Source organism: Dermacentor albipictus, unplaced genomic scaffold, assembly GCF_038994185.2.
Source record: "Dermacentor albipictus isolate Rhodes 1998 colony unplaced genomic scaffold, USDA_Dalb.pri_finalv2 scaffold_15, whole genome shotgun sequence".
NCBI lineage: Eukaryota > Metazoa > Arthropoda > Arachnida > Ixodida > Ixodidae > Dermacentor > Dermacentor albipictus.
In genome coordinates, this window is record NW_027225569.1 from 4,669,975 (window position 1) to 4,690,045 (window position 20,071).

The 20,071-nt window shown below is 47.6% G+C and overlaps 2 long non-coding RNA genes across 2 annotated transcripts in view; both read left to right on the plus strand.

The window, feature by feature from the left end:
- Positions 1–20,071, plus strand: part of LOC139051825 (uncharacterized) — an 83,867-nt gene that overhangs the window by 19,331 nt on the left and 44,465 nt on the right. The window lies entirely within an intron of this gene.
- LOC135913433 (uncharacterized) lies at positions 12,953–15,874 on the plus strand. Its single transcript, XR_010568011.2, has 3 exons — positions 12,953–13,369; positions 14,782–14,991; positions 15,777–15,874. It is a non-coding gene; the product is annotated as an uncharacterized lncRNA (long non-coding RNA).

The following is a 20,071-nucleotide window of genomic DNA, read 5'->3' on the forward strand; positions in this document are numbered from 1 at the left end:
GGTAATGTGGCATATGACAAGAAACGAAGCGTTCCGTCTTTTTTCTTGACTAGAACGTCCTGGAAGGACCACGGATTGTGCGAAGGCTGACTGACACCATCATCTAGCATCTCCTTGACTTGTGCCTCACGTTCTTTCGGCGCGACACGATAACGATGTTGTTTGATGGGACGTGCGTCGGCGCATGTCGTTATTCGGTCCTTCGTGATTGGCGTTTGGCCCACCTTCGTAGCCCGAGCGAAGCACGCGCGGAATTCGTTCAAGAGTTCCTGCAGTGCGCTCTTTTGGTCGTCCGTAAGCTCGGAGTTTACATCAATGTCTCGTAGCGAACCGTCGTCTGTATCCACTTCAGAAGCAAAGCACTAGACGATATCCGTTGATGGTCCGGCGTAGGCGATGGCAGTGCCACGAAAAATGTGCTGACGCTCAGAGATAAAGTTGGTAACGAGGACTCTTGTCTGGCTATTATGAAGTCCCACAAGACTTCGCGCTACACAAATACATTGTGCCAGTAACACAGAAATGTTTTCTTCTACAATGGCTTCACCGTCTTGTCTCTCCTCGGACTTCGCCGGAACTCGCACGCGGCGGTATCGTGATACCATCGTCCGAAACGCGGAGTGCAGAATTATGTCCAGTGGCGTCGGTCTGTGTTCCCCTTTGCGTCGAGAAAGTGATGCAGCGCTCGCGGAGGTCAATAATGGCGCCATATTCCCGTAGAAAGTCAATCCCAAGAATTAAATCGCGGGAACACTCGCGTAGAACCAGACAAGTGGCGAGAAAAGCAGCATCACGAATTTCTACTCTGGCCGTGCATAGGTCCAGTGGTGTGACGACGTGGCCACCTGCCGTACGAACTGGTGCGCCGTTCCAGGGCAACGTAACTTTTTTCAGAACGCTCGCCAGTTTTCCACTAAGAACAGAGTAATCGGCGCCGGTATCTACAAGTGCACCCATTTTTCTGTCGTTGATCAACACAGGTATGTCCAGTGAAATCTTGTTCGCGTAAACTGGTTCTGGCGTCATCGCGTTTTCGCTGTTCTGCGGGCGGCACGATACGAGGTCTCCAGCGCGTAGAGTGTCAGCGGCCCCGCCTCGGAAGGTCACTGATGTCAGTTTTTCCGGCGTGGACTTGGTGATCGCCGTTGCGTCATCCTCGAGGTGGTATCGCGAGCAGGGAAATATCGCCGTGCTGAGGGTGAGCGTGACTGCCGCTGCGATGGGCCCAGCCTGCGCTGCTGTTCGAGAAATTCTGCGATGTCGAGTGGCCTTTGGCCGAACCTAGGTCGAGGTGAATCGATAGAAAAACCCCGCAGTCCGAGACGTCGGTAGGGGCACACCCGATACACATGACCAGCTTCGCCGCAGTGGTAGCACAGCGGTCGTCGATCGGGTGCTCGCCAAACTTCTGATTTCCCCGCAGGTGTTCGGCGATCGTCGAAGTACGGTAGCGGAGTTGTCCCAGCGGCTTGCGCCGATTGCAACGCGACTGGCGGCGCCACATAATAGGTGCGAGAGCTTGGACGGGGCTCAGTATTGCTTTAGCGTAAGTCTTGCGCTGGGATTCGCTTGGCAGAGGTGGTGCTTCACTACTGGAAAGAGATGCCTGCAGTGCCTGCTGTACTTCGTTGCGTACGACGCTGGCGAGGGAGCTTACTGGAGGTGGCGGCGTACCGTGGTGCTTCTGCAGCTCGTCGCAAACGACTGAGCGAGTCAGCTCTCAAAGCAAGGCGATGTAGCATCCGGAGTGCAGGCGGCATTGACTTGTCGGTTGTACAAGTTCGACCGTTGCTGAAGGGTTTTCTCTGTCGCGGTGGCTTCGGTGAGGAACTCCGCAACAGTCTTGGGCGTATTCCGAACAAGACCGCGAAAGAGCTGCTCCTTTGCGCCTCTAATCAGATGACGCACCTTCTTCTCTTCCGACATGCTCGGATTGGCACGCTGAAAGAGACGCGTCATGTCCTCCACGTACATCGTGACGCTTTCGTTGAGCTTTTGAACTCGTGACTGAAGGGTCCGCTCCACTTTTTCCCGGCGATCGGGGCTGGAATAAGCCTCCAGTTGCTTGCTCTGGAAATCATGCCAGGATGACAGGGCACTTTCGCGGTTCATAAACCACATGCGAGCACCATCCTGGAGGCTGAAGTAGACGTTCCTGAGTTTGGCGTTGTTGTCCCATTCGTTAAACGCAGCCACGAGCTCGAACTCCGCCTGCCAGTCTTCCACGTCTTCAAATGTGTCGCCATGAAAAGCCGTCGGCACTTGGGGCTTCAGCAGCGTTAGGTAAGTCGGTGTCACCCGTTCCGTAGAAGTAGCGGCGGTCGCCGTCATTACTTTTTTCCTGGAGGTCTCCTAATTCTGGAACGAGGCCTCGGATTCGCCGGCTTGTGCGGTGAACTGGAATAAACTCTAACTGTGGGGCGAGGTTCTTGCTGCCCAGTGGGGTCTCCTGCATAAGTTGAGCGTACCCAGCAAGCTCCACCAAATTGTCGCGTATACCTTGCTGGAGTATACAAGCTGAATGAAGATACAGGCGGTTTCGCTTTATGAAAACGCAAGCGGCGACGCGCGATGCCGAGACGAACCTCGTTCTCCTCTTCTTCAGTCCCTCGCTGCACCACACCATGTGGCAATATAACATGTTCTGCAAGCTCATTTCTTTCATTGAAGGTGAAGTTTTTTGAAGACTGTACGAAAAAAAATGTAAGTGCCCTTCCACACTGTGAAGAGTGGAAGGGCACCAGCGAAGCTGTATTTGTGGGTCCCTTAATGGCGAACTGCAGCTCCGCCGCGTCCGGCGCGGCAGCGCACTAGTTTCAGGATCGGCCCGCGTATGGGGAGTGCTTAACGCCTGGTTCGCCTTCGCCGCGGGTCCATCCGGCATTGCAGTATCTCCGGGATGGACCCAAGTATGGGGAGTTTTTTGCTTACGTCAGAAAATTTTCTTGAACGTAGAAGTACACAGCTTCGCTGTAAACGATCTTTCCCTCTACACAGCTATGTAACGGTAAAGGCGTGTTTGTGAGGCTCTTCTGCTTTAAATGTGTCAGAATAGGGAAACAGGGGTTGGCCACGAGCTAAAGCTTCCTCTTAAAAAGAGCGTACAATTTACTTACTTGTACTTGAAGTACTATAGCACCCACCAAGATCAATTCTCGTGAAAATAGTGGTGGGGAGAACGTTATGGTTGATGTACATGCGCATCGTTTACAAAGTACAGTTTCTTTTTTGATAATTCTTCATGTAGTTCTTGAAAACGTCAATCATAGCAATGTCCCAAACGGCCGAGTTGTAGGTGGGTGAAGCTTAACGTGAGGCGTTTACTTAAAGCAACCGAAATTGTTAATGATGCTGCTCGAAATAAAAAGACCCGTTGTCAAATGGGCTGTGAATCTGCAGGATAGCTCAACTCTGCAATCTTCAGTTTTGCGCATGGTTTCTATTTTCTCTGGTGCGAAAATGACAAGGCGTGTAGTTATGCTCGCAGAGTGAACTTTATATGGTGCCTAGGCTGGCGCTGCGCAGAATCAGTGTGATCTTGGCCCGGCTTAACGCTTAGTGTCCGTTAAAACGCTGCCAGTAACACCCTGAATGCTCATAACATCGAAACTACGACGATAATTGTGACGTAAATACATTTAGAACAACGTCTTCTTTTAATAAAGCTAATACAAATGGATTATCTCAGCTAGTGTGGAGAGAAAGAGAAAGATTGTGTTTTAGTGATGCCAAACGTTGATCATAAACCATGCAGCCAAATTTTGAATTTACTCAAGAATGCTCTTCGGGTCTTTTCACGAGGTCCCCGTGTTCAAAATCGGAACGCAGCGCAGGTTCCACCACCAGCTGGCGACTAGAGTCGAGATTAAGCACGCTTGCCCTAAACGGTTCGGAGAGACCTGTTCTTGTCTATACAGCTGTAAATTCAATCGTACATTTTATTTGTATTTGATTTTTGCCAGAACCGTGATTGATGGCTAGCGCGTACTCCCCAGTGTCACAGCTCCATGGTGTTTGTACTGCAGTCCTTTTTGTCCCGTAGACGTGGACTGTAGTGTTGAAAGGCTCTGACACAAGCGCACTGATAGACCTTAATCCCAATGTCCACACAAACTAGTAGTATGCAGATTATGTTTTCAAGAAATGTTAAAAGTAGCACATAATTACATGTGTATGAGGTGCGGGAACATGCACTGACGAAAGATAAATTTTGCTGCTTATAGCACTTCAAATTGCCATTAAGTGAAAAAGTGGGCACTGGAGTGGGCAGTGGACCAGCGCTTATGGCAGTATGCTTCATATGCATCATTTCATCGCTCCTCAGCTGTTGCTCAACCCGCCGTAGTTGCTCAGTGGCTATGGTGTTGGGCTGCTGAGCACGAGGTCGCGGGATCAAATCCCGGCCACGGCGGCCGCATTTCGATGCGGGCGAAATGCGAAAACACCCGTGTACTTAGATTTAGGTGCACATTAAAGATCCCTAGGTGGTCGAAATTTCCGGATTTCTCTACTACGGCGTGCGTCATAATCAGAAAGCGGTTTTGGCACGTTAAACCCAATAATTTAACAAATGTTGCTGATCTTGGCGATTGTTTCGCCGTCTGCGCCCCTGCATATCTACACTCAGGCCGGCGCTCGCGCGGTTGCTGATCATGACCATCGTGGTTCCGTCGACAGCACACGTGCTGATACTTACGCGCCGCCTTCACAAAGTTGACTGCTAAACAGGAAGCTCATCGCTTCTGGGACGACAACACCGAAAGAAACGCCCATGCCCGCCTTCTTCATAAGCAACGCGCGGATTTTCTACCACTTTAGTGGGCAGTGGAGCAGTGCTTATGGCAGTATGCTTCATACGCATAATTTCTTTGCTCCTGAGGTGTTGCTGATCCTGGCGATTGTTTCACCATCTGCGCCCCTGCATATCTACCCTCAGGCCGGCGCCTACGCGGTTGCTGATCATGACCATCGTAGTTCCGTCGACAGCACACGTGCTGATACCTACGCGCCTCCTTCACAAAGTTGGCTGCTGGACAGGAAGCTCATCGCTTCTGGGACAACACCGAAAGAAACGCCCATGCCCGGCTTCTTCATAAGCAACGCGCGGATGGTCTACCACTTTAGTGGGCAGTGGAGCAGCGCTTATGGCAGTATGCTTCATACGCATAATTTCTTCGCTCCTCAGGTGTTGCTGATCCTGGCGATTGTTTCACCATCTACGCCCCTGCATGTCTACCCTCAGGCCGGCGCCTACGCGGTTTCTGATCATGAGCATCGCAGTTCCGTCGACAGCACACGAGCTGATACCTACGCGCCGCCTTCACAAAGTTGGCTGCTGGACAGGAAGCTCATTGCTTCTGGGACAGCACCGAAAGAAACGCCCATGCCCGGCTTCTTCATAAGCAACGCGCGGATGGTCTACCACATTCGTGCGCAGTGGATCAGCGGTTATTGCTACTTCATACGGATCATTTCTTGGCTCCTCAGGTGCCTAACGGTTTGGCTTTGTACGCTAGACGGAGTGACAATCGCTCGCTATTGCTGCTCCACTGTCCACTTGTTTTCTTCGATAGTCTGTGCGACTGCATGAGTATGAGTACTGTGGTTAAAATGTGGCCATGTCGAGAAAAACCCAGGGCCTCCAAAACCTCAAAAATCAATCCAAGATGCCGTTGCTTCTAATAGTGTTAATGAGAGAGAGAGAGAGAGAAAAAAAAACTTCATTGATTCTATCAAGGGGTTTAGCGGTGAGCCGTCTTGCGCTTGCTGCCTGGCTCTTCAGCACGGGTGTGCCCCTATTCCAGGGCTCCACTGAGCCTGGCCACTTCGCACGCGTGCTGCACCACTGCCCTTTGGGCGGTGAGCTCGCTGCTGGTGAGCAGGCCCTCCCATTGCTCCGCACTCGGGTTTTTATATTTATGGAATGTTTAGTTATGCTTACATTCCCATGTTATGTGGTAAAGAGTTGGCATTTCTCCGCACCATGGGCAGGAGTTTCTGTATTGTGTCGGGTACATTTTACTTAGTATGTGTAGATTATAGAAAGTTCCAGTTTGTAGCCTCCTCCAGTCGGCTGCTTCCTGTTGTGTAAGTAGTGTGTGTGGCGGAGGATATTTGATTCTCTGCCCTCTATAATAGTTTATTATTTCCGCACACGTCGGCTCCACCGTTGTAGGATTCTCGAGAGGCTTTATCTGTCCAGCTCGGTATGTGATCTCGCGAACTGGACTGTCTGCTCTCACGTTCCCTTCTATCCCGGTATGGGCCGGTATCCAAAAAAGTTTGTGTTTCACTTTATTTCCGAGGGTTCCTGCTCCGAGGAGGATTCGCAGGGCCTCTTTACAGACTCTCCCCTGCATGTAATGCCTGCATGCAGCTTTGGAGTCTGTTAATATGGTTAGTGATCTGTTACTTCGGTAGCCTTCGGTCGCTGCAAGCGCTATGGCGACCTCTTCTCCCTCCGCTACCGTGCAATTCCTTATGGTTGCGTAGCTGGTTGTCTCTCCCATGTAGTCTACTACAGCCGTAGCTACTCTGTGTGTTCTAGTGTGCTTGTCCCACGGGTATAGCCCTGCATCCGTGTACACCGTGTTTTCATGTGTTGCCAGGTGGCCTTCCCCGTAATCTGCCCTTGCCTGCCTTCTGACTGCGTGTAGGTTCGCATCCATGTTGCGTGGAATTGGACTTATTCTGAGGGTTTGTCTGACGTTGTCTGGGATGTCTGCCTCTCGATCTATTGCCCCTTTCGTATCGTATCCTAGTCTCTTTAGGAGCATTCTTCCTGTAGCCGACTGCCAAAGTCTCTCTATTTGTGTGTTTAGTTGCGCTTCTGCCAGCTCGCTGAACGTGTTGTGTATTCCTAGCTGCAGTAGCTTGTCGTTTGAAGTATTCCTCGGTAGGTGTAGTGCCGTTTTGTACGCCTTCCTTATTATGGTTTCTGCTTGTTCTCTTTCTAGCTTGTTCATCAAGTGGTAAGGTAGCGAGTATGTGACTCTGCTGACAACTAAACTTTTAACCAACTTGATCGTGTCTGCCTCTTTCATGCCATGCCTTCTATTTGAAACTCTCGTAATCATCCTGCTTACTTGATCTGTCGATTTTTCGAGTGAGCTAATTGTGTGACTGCATTTTCCGCTGCCTTGCAGTCACATTCCTAGAATTCTTATCATGTTCTTTTCCGCTATAAGCTGGCCCTCTAAGTTTATTTCGATTTCGGCCTTGGTGGGTTTTTTTTCCAATTCTGAGTATTTCCGATTTCTTTGTGGAGCAAGCCAGGCCTCTTGCCTTAACGTAGTTTTCTACGCGGTTTGCTGCCTCTTGCAGTTTCTCTTGCTTTTGTCCTAGCGTTCCTTGGTTGGCCCATATTGTGATATCGTCCGCATACATTGCATGTCGTATGCCCTCGATTTCGCCTAGTTCCCTGGCCAGGCCAAGCATCGCAATGTTAAACAGTATGGGTGAAATGACTGAGCCCTGTGGCGTACCTTTGCTTGGGGTGACAAAGGTTTCGCTTCTTATATTCCCTAGTCCTACTGTGGCCGTTCTTTTTGCTAGGAAGGCTCTCACGTAGTCATGAGTCCTCTTCCCAGAATTTATGTTTTGAAGCCCTTCCATTATTGCCGCGTGGCTGACATTATCGAAGGCTCCCTTGATGTCTAGTGCCATTATGATGTTTTCTCCTGTCTTGGGTGCTTTGCTTAGGACCTCTTCCTTAATCTGTAGGAGGACATCCTGTGTTGATAGCTTTGCTCGGAAGCCAAACATACTGTGCGGATACAGTTCCTTGCCTTCCGTGAGTTGCTGTATTCTCTTTGTGATTATTCTTTCGTATAACTTTCCCAAGCACGAGGTGAGGGAGATTGGTCTTAGGTTTTCTATCTGTAGTTTCTTTCCTGGCTTCGGGATCATTACGACCTCGGCGTGTTTCCATTCCTCCGGGATCGTTCGCTCGTTCCACAATTTGTTTAAGTAGATTGTTAATTGATCTATCGCCTCCTCGCTTAGATTGCGAATGAGGGAGTTGTTAATTTTGTCTGCTCCCGCTGCTGTGTTTTTGGTTAGGGACCCCAGAGCTGCGTTCACTTCTTCTCGTGTGATTGGCCAGTCCATATCTGCGTTTTATTCCCCCTGGTATTCCCCTTTATATTCTTCGGGTCTTTCCTGTCCGTAGCATTTGTTTTTCAAGGCCTCCATTAGCTGCTCTTCGGTACCATCGTACTGGTGAATCAACCTCTGGATTGCCTTGTTGCCCTCTGTCTTTGTTTTCCCTGGGTCCATTAATGCTTTCAGAATGCGCCACGTTTTGGCCGTGTTGAGCGTACCTTGTAGCGAACTGCTAAACTGTTGCCAGCTTTGCCTGGCCAGTTGCTTTGCATATTCCTCTGCTTTTGCTGTGATTTCTGCTATTTTCTTTTTGAGTTTCTTGTTAAGCTTTTGTCTTTTCCATCTTTTAGTGAGCCCACGTCTCGCTTCCCATAGCCCAAGCAGACGTTTTTCCACCTCCGGTACTTGCTCCGTCCTATCTATTTCATGCGTATATGTTTCCTGTATTTGTTTGAGCTGCCGACACCATTCCTTGATGGATGTGGTCTCTCCCTTTAGTTGTTGACTTCCTTGTCTGAACGCGTCCCAATCTGTTAAATGGGTGAATCCTATCTTTCTCTTGATTGTTCCTGCCTCTATTGACGTTCTTATGATATAGTGATCACTGCCTAGGTTTTCTAGCGTGTTCTCCCATTCGACCTGGCTTGCTCCTTTCACAAAGGTTAGATCTGGGCAGGTATCTGGGCTTACGCTATTCCCTAGTCGCGTAGGTTGGTTTTCGTCTGTGAGTAGCTCACCTCTTATTCTTTCCGCCACGTCATTTATCCTTTGTCCTTTTCGTTCTGCCTTCTGGTAGCCCCAGTTCGGACTTTTGGCATTAAAGTCCCCTGCTATGATGAGTGTGTTCGATCTGGCTAATTTGTCTGCCTCGGCAAACAGCTTCTCGAAATCTCCTTCTTTTTGTCTAGGGGGGCTATATAGGTTTATTATGAACGTGCTTCTCCCTTTATATTTCTTTTTGAGTATGATTTCTGTGATCACGTGTTCGATTTTTGTCCCCTCAATCTCCTTGTGTGCTATGGTTACTATCTAATTGCTAATGAGGGTTGCGGTCCTTCCGCTCTCTTGGCACGGGTATCCCCTTAGCGTGGGTGTTATGTTGGTTTCCTGTAGCATGATTATGTCTGGTTGTGCTCCTTTAGTGTTAATAAACTGCTCTAAGAGGCCCTGCTTCCTCCGATACCCTCTACAGTTCCACTGCCATACGTTTAATTGGTTTTGTCCCGCCCTGTTGTGTTGTTATTGTTTGCACTTTGGCTTTCAGGTCCGAAACGCCCCTCATTGTAGAGTCTATCTCTGGCGTCGTTAGTGGTTTTTGGGTATTTTGGTTTTTAGCGTAGGTTCGGAAGCTCTGTTCCTGCAACGCTTGCTTTTGCTGCACTTCGTGCATCTGCTTCTGTACTGTTATCATGAAACCTTTAATCTCGTCTCTGAAGTTTTGCTGTTCTGTCTGTTGCGTGTCCTCAACTGATGGAACCGACGTGTTTGTCATGTTCCTCCCCTGTCTCTGCCACAGCAACTCTTTGATGATCTCGTCTAGTTTTCTTTTAAGTTGCCTAGTCTCTTCGCGACATTGCTCTAACTCCTTCCTTAATGCCCTGTTTTCCTCCTCTAGTTTCTTTTCATTGTTTGTCTGTGTAGTGTTGGTATCCGAGTGCTGAAATAGTGATTTGGGAGGGCCTGCTCTCCAGCTCACCTTAACGCCACCTTTCGTCTGCTGTTGTTTTGGTCCGGGCCCGTTCTGCTTCCCCAGTGGCGGGTAGGACTCGTCCCGGCGTCCGTCCTGACTCGTGCTTCTTCCTCGGCTCCGGCTCCTTGACTTGCTTCTGCTTTGGTCCCGGGAGTCGTCTTCTTCTCCGAACCACCTTGGTCTTTTTCCTCGGCTACGGCTCCTGCTCCTGCTCCGCCATTGCTGGCCCTTTTGGGCGGATCTGCCGCGCAGCTCCTCCGCTGTCTTTAGTCGTTGTTTGCAGTCCCTAGTGCCCGTCTTGTGGTCGCCCCCACAGACTAGGCATTTGGGTGTGCATTGATGCTCTGTAATTGGGTCTTGTTTTCCGTATTGCTTGCAGGCCTTGATGTTCGGGTTTGGGCAAACGTCCGATCGGTGTCCTTGCTGGCAACATATGTAGCATATCTGACTGGTCGGCCTGTAGGGGTATCACCACATTTCTCCCCCGTAGTATAAAACTTGCTTGGGGAGAATGGGGACTTCGAAAGTAATGACAGCCGTGCTCGATCGGCCTAGCATTCTGGCTGCCAGTATCTTCACTCCCTGCGTTCGGGTTCGTAGGTTCGCCTTGAGCTCTTCCGGCGAGGTCCTCGCGTCCACCCCGTGGATGACCCCCCGCAACGTGCCCTCCGGCGCCGCCACGTGTGCGTTGATGGCGTAGGTGCTGTTCCCGAACGTTAGCTGCGTGATGCGGCGTATACGTTGGGCCGCCTCTTCGTTGTCGGTGCTTACTATTATGATGTTGGAGCCATTGCGCAGCCTGATGATCAAGTCTTCCGCCTTGCATCCGGATTCGGTGGCCGCGACCACCGCTCGCGCAACCTGGTGTGTCTGCAAGCTCTTCGCTGCGAGTCCCCTGGGCCTGAGCACTATCTTTAAATCGTCCTTTGGGAGCGGACCCATACAAAAATGCTTCCTTACTTTCTATAGAACTTCTATCAACATCTTATCAACTTTAGTAACATCCTATTGACTTTTACTTTTTAGTAACGTTTGTCAAAAGAAAGTTGGTTACTTCTTTTCTAACTTCAGTATGTAAAAAGAATGTTACTAGAAAGTTAAGACACACTATTTTAACTTTTTAGAAACACGATTCAATAGGAAGGTAATAAAAATAATTATGTTCTTAAAGTACATAACCCAAGTTACAAAACATGCATGAATATTATTCAATAAGGTTATAATTATTCAGTGAACATATCTGGTGCAAGACAGTGTTGTTTCATAGACAGGTGTAACTTTCCACAATTTGCAATCAACTTTCTAGTAACACTGGTTACTACAAGGTTGTTAAAAATGATTTAGTGAAAAATGAACATATAACAGCATCTGAACTATAAATGAATATGCAAAGACTGGCTGCATTAAAAAAAATGTTTTTTTGCACAGTAACTGTTTTCCTAATTTTTAATTAACTTCCTAGTAACAGATGATAGTAGAATGTTCATAGAAAAAAAATTCCTTCTAATACTGGACGCTAAGAGGAAATATGGGCCGCTATTTTGTAGCGATGCCTTATGCCTTATTCTATGCTATTCTTATCATCCGCCACACACGGCCGCCTGATCGCGTTGATAATGTGGGCCGACCGTCGCTCTGACCAGTGGCCAAGCGCGAAAAGCCTGAAAAGGCATAGAATCGGAAAAGGCATCGCTACATAATACCGGCCATGGTCTCACCAATTCAAGATGTGGGCACGTATTCTCGAAAACACGACAGCTAGTGCCATTGGAAGCGTGTATATGAGCGGTGATCATGAATTTGTGCTCAGTAGGTGTCAAAGAAGCCCGTAGGCCATGCACCATCGCACTAGACGGCGCGCTGATCGGCTCGTGTTCGCCAACTAAAGCGGGAGACACATGGTCCGATTTGGTGTCCGATCCGGCGTCTGACGCGCCGAAACTGCAGCCCGAATCGAGGTGTTTTGCCGTGCCGAAGCGCCGGATCGGACGTCCGGCGTGCGACAAACCGGGCAGATTTTCATCGTTCGACGTGTCCGACAACTGCACCGTCGTCTGGCCGCAGCCATTGGCAGCGCGGCTGGCATGTGACGTTCTCTGACGTTCCCTCCACGGAGGCGGTGCTGGCTTTCCGGTTTCTCGCAGTTATTCTTTTTCCTTGCCTGCTGCAGCTTGTTTCTGACATGAAATAGTTACCAGTTCAGTAAAATTATTTCGAACGTGTGCCTGTTACGCAAACCAGCGCCTTGTACACTAGCGCTAAGCTACTGGTGAGATCGGGAGCCGCGACGCGAGGGCATTTCGCGAGCAGACATCACACACCGACCGTCTGAGCGAGGCCGCTCGCTTCGCTTGCACGTTTGCCCTTCGCAACGACTGCGTCGAGTAAACCAATTGTATTTAATTACGGCCGACCTAAGTGTACAGTGTTCATTGTTTTGCCAAAATAAGCACTCTTTGACGAGCTCGGACTGGATCGCAAGCGCCGTCGGCTGCAGCGTCCGCCTAGCTATGCCTACCGGCCCTATCGCTGGCTTTAGCGGAACCGTCAGTGGACAACGCACCGTCGTGAAGTGTTCTGTCACTCACAGGGGCATAATTTTATCAACAGCCTTCGCGTAAAGCGAAGCAGTGTGGTGCAGAGTTGTTTATATTGCGTTTCTCGACGTGGATATGAACTCAAGCTGGGGAGTTGTATGTGGGCGGAGCTTACGCGCCGCTCATGCCGTAGCATGCAGCGCCGCACGTCGGATCGGACACCGAATCGTACCGCGTGCGTCTGTATAGCTCGCTCATGGTTCGGCTGAAGTCCCCGTATACACTTTATAAATAAGGAAGCCTACCTAGGCACTGTAAACCCAATGATTGGGGCCTAAATGCCTCTCCGCCTCCTACTACGGCTTCCTTTGAGTGACAGTCTGATCTCGAAGGCCATGCTTTTGCAACCTGCATGCACCTGAAGCAATTGCGAATCTTGAAGGCAACATCCGCTTAGTTTTTATTATATATACATTTCCTTAAACTTCGTATCACAAAGTACAAAGTACACACTTCTGGACCAAATAAATTTATTAAAAGACTCTATCAAATGTTACTAGGAAAAAACATGCAATTTTTTCATTTAAGATACATTTTTCGAAAAAACCGCAGAGTGGCGCTACTGTAGTATTTGTTTGGTCGACACACCACGTTGGTTGTCGTGAGTGCTCCCTGCAGTAAGGTGGTATTTGAGGTAAATTTTAGAAGTGCCTAGACAAAACGTGCTCCTTGTTGTGTGCAGTGACCATCCCAAACCCTCCGGACTCGTGTAACGCCATTAGTTCGCCGTGCGTTTCGAGCGATCCACCAGTGTCGTCAGTGAGTGCCCTAGTACAGCTCCCGTCCGAGCTGCCTTTGTTCTGCCGAGCTCTCGTCAAAAGTCTGGTACTGGGGCTTCGAATTGTAGTGTTTGGAAGACTGTTGAAGGTTGTGCTTTTGTGGAGCCGGAGTTCATCGGCAGTTCTACAGTGCTTGCGCCAGAGAAACGTCGGTGCTTCTGTACCTGTTAGACGAAGGAGCGTTTGCCAAGTCTTGAAAGGTAAGCAAGTTTGGCACTCGCGCGCATTCTTGAAGCTTATGATTTGCGTAATGAGCGTTGTGTAACTAGCTAGAGCAAAGCGCTTTCCTATCGTATGTTAGCCATGTTGCTGTGCACATTTAGCAAGCAATTTCACGAAAGCTTCCTCTGATGTTACAGCGTACTTGCATTCTGCTACCGGCCTTGATTGCTATGCCTGAATTGGCACACAATTATGAAAACACATTGAAAGTTTGTGTTCGTTCGGCAGTGCGTAATAATTTGAAGACTGCGATTTTGTAGCAATACTTACCCCTCGATTCTATATCACTCTTCTCGCCCACCGCTAACGGCCGGCAGCTGCAGTACGTAGCACGGGCCGGGGCGTCGGTCAGCCTGCTAACGAATAGCGCAAAGGAATACCATCGCTACAAAATCGCGGTCTTTAAATTATTACGCAAATTTTGTGCACAATGAGATGTTATAAACACACCTTGCATGTACATGAAAAAAAAGGTTTACAACAGAGATGACATATATGCATGGGCACATATATGTGTCAATAAAATACTCGAGCCTCTTTCTGCCTACAGAAAAAGAAGTTATGTCTTCTCGAGGGCATGGCTGCTTGTAATAATGAACCTCTAAGGGAAGGTTTTCTCTAATCCCTATTTTTGATATCTAAATGCTTATGTGGCATGTACAAACTGCTTGCATCCATTTCTCATTGCGATGAGCTGTCTGAAATTTAATTTTCAGTAATAATTGCAATAATTAACTACTTTCACCTGTCTTCTAATGACTAAAGTTCTATGCTTCTACCTTGACAAACCTTTTGTGAAATTAGTTTGATGAGGCCCAATATACAGGGCTTTCTAAATTGAAGGTATCGGTACCTATTAAAGACTATGCTAACTATGAAAATGCTGCTTGTGTATATTGTTTATTCACTCTGTCAGACAAAATCTTTACACCCAAGTGCAGTCAGTAAATTTAAAAGTGCATGCCTGCAAGGGGAAGTCAGAATTGTATTTGAAGACAATTGCATCTTGTTTGATAGTTCTCGAGCACTTGTGCGCCACTAATCGAGCACAGCTTGGCCCTATACTCGATGAGGCTTGAAGCTTTCAATGTCTGCTAATCACTAAAACAGCACCAGATCTCACTCTGTGTCAAGGGGTGGCACACATTTGCTTAGTTCTAGGCAGATGCATGTCTTTCTTTCGCATTGAAGTTCCCAATACTTTCTAGTCTTACGTAAAAGTACACAGCTCAGTACAATGTATGTATGGTATACGTAAGGCTGCTTTGTTCTTTAAACCGAATCAACAAGAAGCAGCGACTTCCGTTTTTGCAAACCTTACCCTACTTCCTAACCATTCATTGATCAAATGCGTACAAAATGAATCTTTGGTTGTTGTATTCTTTCACAGGTAGACATCGGTGACGGTGTATACGTTGAAAAGGGCCTGCTGAAGAGGCTGTGCCTGGATGCTAACAACTCAGGCTTTCACTTCGCGGAGGGCCTCCTTAAAGCTCCTTTTTCAATAGAAGACGTTGAATTGAGGTCCTTCTTTGGGCGGCTGTCAAATGCCTTCCACAGAAGGATCCGTTGGATTCCAAGAAGGTCAACACCATAGTAGGTATGTGTGTCACAAAGAAGCATCTTAATATTCTTTGTGCAGTTTTCAACAGAACTCCTTTCATGGCAATTTCAGTGCTATCTTAGGGTATACTCCTTTCTTTCCTGCTAAAATAGCTATTAACCTGATTATAATAGCATATTATAATGCAAGCTTTGCCACCATAACTAGAAAATTGTCATTACTGTTGGCATATGTATTTTTGTGATAGAGGCCCTGGTCATGTGAATGCACTGATAATATAATATCCTGTCTTGTGGAAAGCTAACATGTTTAGTAACAAGCTCACTTTGACAATGTCTGCCTGCACAACAAAGGCATTTTGTAATCTTGCTGTAGAACGTCCGTAATGCCTGTTCAACTGCTTAAATGTTGCTTGTATCATTTCGTGGTTCTTAAGTGCAACATAAAAATCAACTCTTCTATGTACCTGTGCCCAAGCAAAGCTGCAGCATAGTTATGACTGACACCTTGCCTTTCCTAAGATAAATCACACATGAAACTTCCATGTACTAGTCACAATACGAATATCGAAGTTCATTAAACTGAAGTTGATTTTGTTTATGTGTCGTGCATCTGTTGGTGTTACGCACATCCATCACGCTCCCAGCTTTAATGCACGAATTCAGTCATTTCATGCATTTTTAGGACTTTGCACAAAACAGGTGGAGATGTTTATAGCTCACAGGATTGAAAGCTTGTCTTTTGTGCACTTTTCATGGCACTTCTTGTCTCATGTCACTGTAGCAAAACTAATATATTGCCTTTTTTCTTCTCGTTTCTAGACTACACAACGCAACATTTCAGCCTACTTCCAGGGCAGCTGGAGAACTCGTCCTCCTTACTAGCCCGGGGATATTAAATGGATGTGTTCAAGCACAAATGGAAACCCGTCTTCTTCTGTTGCATGCCACACCTAGCCACTTGGCAATCACTATTCGCCAAATACAGATAGTTGACAGGATGTTACTAGCAAGTCGTTAGAATATATAAAGGTGGTTAATAAATAGTCATTGCACAGTTTTTAGGAAGCAAATAAAAATTTTATTCAGAGATAATCAAAGCTTACTTTTGCAATATATAATTGCAAAAGTAATTACCTCTGAATAAAATTTTTATGTACTTTCTAAAAACTGAAGCGACTATTTATTAACCACCTTTATACATCCTAACGACTATCTAGTAATATCCTGTCAACTATCTGTGGCGAATAGTCGACAGGATGTTACTAGCAAGTAGTTAGGATGTGTAAAGTTGGTCAATAAATAGTCGCTTCACAGTTGACACTTTCTAAAGACATAAGATAATAAGCAGTCGGTAAGAATTCTATCGACATTTTATATCTATACTTTCAATTCAATATCGGTGGCCAATAGTCGGTAGGAGGTTACTAGGAAGTTGTTACGGTGTCTAAAGACGTTTTATAGAATGTCGATAGGTTCTAGTAACATTTGTCTAAAGACGGTTTATAAAATGTTACTAAAATTTTTTGTAAGGGGAGGCAGTCTCCGCCGCGGCACGCCCTCTCCTCCTCCTCGCTTCGGCGCAGCTGGCGCGCCGCCTGTGATCTTTGCGTCGCCTAGGGAATTTCTGTTCCCTAGCGCCGTTCCCGCCAAAACTTGGCTGCTCGATCCTTTGCCGTCTCGCTGGCGCCTCTTCTGTCTCCTGGACGTGGCGATCTCCCATTCCGGGTCCGCGTCGTTATTGCTTTCTGCCTGTCGTTGGGGTGGTGCCCTGGGGGCTTGGGTGCCTTCCGCGGGCGCGCTTCGATCTTGCGCGAGGACGGGCTCGGTGGCGTCGTGAAAATCTTCCTCCATGGTTTCTTGGGTTTCCGCCACGAAACCTGTCGGTCCTCTCGTCGATGATTGCTCAAAGTTGGGGTTGGGTTTTCGGGACTTCGCTCCGGGTCGTCAAAGTGCAACAGTCAACGGAAAGCCTGGAAAAACTGCAGATCGCCCTTATAGTTCGTCTAGATGATCTGGAGGACAGGAGAAGGCGTAACAGCCAAATTTTCTATAGCATACCTGACTGCCCTGAATCATAGCTGCAGACCGAAAATAAAACAATCGCTGTCTTGTCGTCTGCGGTGGACGTGATCTGCCACCGCACTCTATTGAACGCGCGCATCGTATCGGAGCCTTTTCAGACGGGAAGTTCCCCCAGCCATAATGAAATTAACAAACTTTAGAATCAAGGAAACCATACTTTCTTCACGCAGCAGGCTGAAAGCTAACAATGTTTCTGTTTCTGAGGACTTCTCGCCAGCTACAAGGCACGCAAGGAAAAAGCTTATCGAATTTGGTAAGCGCCAGCCCAATTCTCCCCCGTTTCAGATAAGATTCATTAAGCTTTTTATTGGTAGGCAATCCTTCCTGTACGACCCAACGAATGACTTCGTCGGGCAAATCAAGCACGCATTCCCTGATGGCTGTGCCACAGCTGTCAGTTCAGGCACTGTCTTTGCTACGTAGAAATACGTGAGGGGTAGTGGCGTTGCTTCATCAGTACATGTCCCAGTGCTTCTTGCTAAAGTAAGAAGTGTGATAAACAAGCGCGAAGCAATGAACTCTCTCGTCGACAACTGCGGTGCCAGTATTATCGCTCCAACTGAAACGTGGTTGCGTCCTCAGGTGTACGAATGTGAAATTTTTGACGTATCCCGCTTTCATCTCTTCCGTTGGGATCGCATGGCTGGCCACGGCGGAGGTGCGCGTGCACTGCTTGGCATTTCGAAATCTTTGCCTTGTCATCACGTTACCTTTCGCAGCAACCTAGAAATACTGTGCGCCTGCGTTGAACTAGGCCACGGAAAATTGATTTTCGCTGTTTGTTACCGCCCTCCCTCTTACCCGTCTTCTTTCACTGCCGAACTTCATGACGCACTAAACACACTTTGTGTGCTGCATCCGAAAGCACCCATTATATTAATGGGGGACTTTAACTTTCCGAATATAATTTCGAACGCTGACCCACCTGCTTGTTATCCATATTCTTCAAAGTGTAATGAATTTGTTGTTCTTCGCGCTCTATTTTCTATAACATATTTTGAAGTACTTCGTGAAAACATTTTGGTTGCTTCAATAACACCAAATGAAGCCGGATTGTTGATTAATGTGTTCATAACGGACGTGATGTTCTATCCCCATCGTTGGCGAAGTTTGTGTATTAATTTGACAGCTTTCACCTAAGATCATATGGAAAATACGTGATCTGGGATGCTGTTCTATTTGCAGAAGTATCATTAAACCTTACGAAAGTGTGCAAAAGCGCTCGTGTCTCGTGCATTCGAGCCTCGTTGAACATCCCATGGTGGTCAAAATTTAATCCCAAGACTCCCGCTGTGGTGTGCTCCGTAATGAAATCTTGGTTTTAACACGTAAAACACCACCATTCAGACATCGTTTTGCAGTGCTATCAACCAGTACCGTATCCAGCGTCGTAGATGCTCTTTTTGAGGAAGTTCCTCCGATGACTGCACTTGTCTAGCAATGCTTGTGTGCATGGCGACGCAGTTATATTGTACATGAGAGCAGTGCAGTGGACTTAAATTGCACATTTCGTGCAACGGAAAGATTTGGACACAAAAAAAATATTCAGCCTTGCGGCCTTTAAATACGAAAGAATTAAATAGCTCATCAGGCGGAAAATCCAGCGCTGGCGGCGTGACCAAACGATGGTACAAAAAGGTTACGAACCCTCGACCTTTCGCAGCAGTGGAACCCACGACCTTTAATGGTAACTAAGGCTACGAACCCTCGATTTTAGTGGGAGTTGAATACGCGAGCTTTGGCATTAATTCACAGTAAATTAAGAGTAAGTTAAGTAAAGCCCTTGAGCGCGCAACCTTTGGTTCTAATTAAGGGGAATGTAAGTAGGGCTCATTTAATTAATATATAGCATATTAACGCACTTTAACCCACGACCTTTGGTGTTAATTATGGTAAAGTTATTTAAGATAGAGTTAATTAGGCACTCTAACCCACGACGATTGGTGGAAGTTGAACCCACGTCTTTGGTGTTAAGGCAAAGTTAAATAAGGCACAGTGAATTAAGGTAGAGTTATTTAGGACACACCAACCCCCGACGATTGTTTGGAGTCGCACACAGGACCTTGCGTTGTGACATAATGTCTAAACGTCGCTCGGTGGTCGCATTGCTTCCGCATTATCCCCGTAGGGGTAACCAAGTGCCCCTTGTATTTGTTAAGGCTAAGTGCATGCGTCTTTCTGGACTTTTGAATTTTTGATGTCACAGCTAATAAATCCACCCATTGAAACAGGTGACAAAAGGACGAACAATTAGGGGGAATAATATTGATTGAAGCTAATGCAAGCACCCTTGGACTATGACCAAACCTTCGCCTGATTATTCATGAAAAGTCAGATCTTCGACTGGCTTCCCTGCAGTTCCGCATCTGGACAATGCAGGATGCTCATTATCTTTTGGCAGAGTACCTCGGTCGCTTTTCCTAAATATGGACAATTTTAAGATCCCGCAGTAGCGTTTCTGTGGCAGCAAATTAAAGAGCTTATGGTTTCCGTGAAAGACTGATTTCCAAATACGTCGGTTCAGTGCAGTTACCAAAGTATTCCCACCGGCCAGCCAATATACCCCTCGATGCAATCTGTAGCCGAGCGGCTTCACAGGGCCGTGTTTCTTCGCCTACAGCTGTGGGGTCTTGCTGGCTGACGTCTGCCAACCACACGTAAAAGTGTTATGGTACGTCCACACTAGCGACAAAAACGCGCGCGACACACCAGGTGCGGCGAGCGGTTCTGTCGCGCGCGGCAAGATTCGCGAAAAGCGACAGCAACGCGCGGCAAACGCGCGTATGGGTGCGAGACCCATTTTTCGCGGCAGACGCAAAACGACCACCAATCAGAAGCGAGCCGCTTTACGAGCCGCGCTGTTGTGGCGCCACCTGTCGCATAAGCAAAGAATCATAATCTATGGGCTCTGAGACTGAACAGTGACACGCGCGCCGTAAAATCTCAGAGGCCATTTCCAGTAAAGGGGGTTCTTTTAGAGCGCAGCTCTTTGGCGTCCGTTCCTGGGTTTCGCGTAGGCGTTGTCGTCGGCG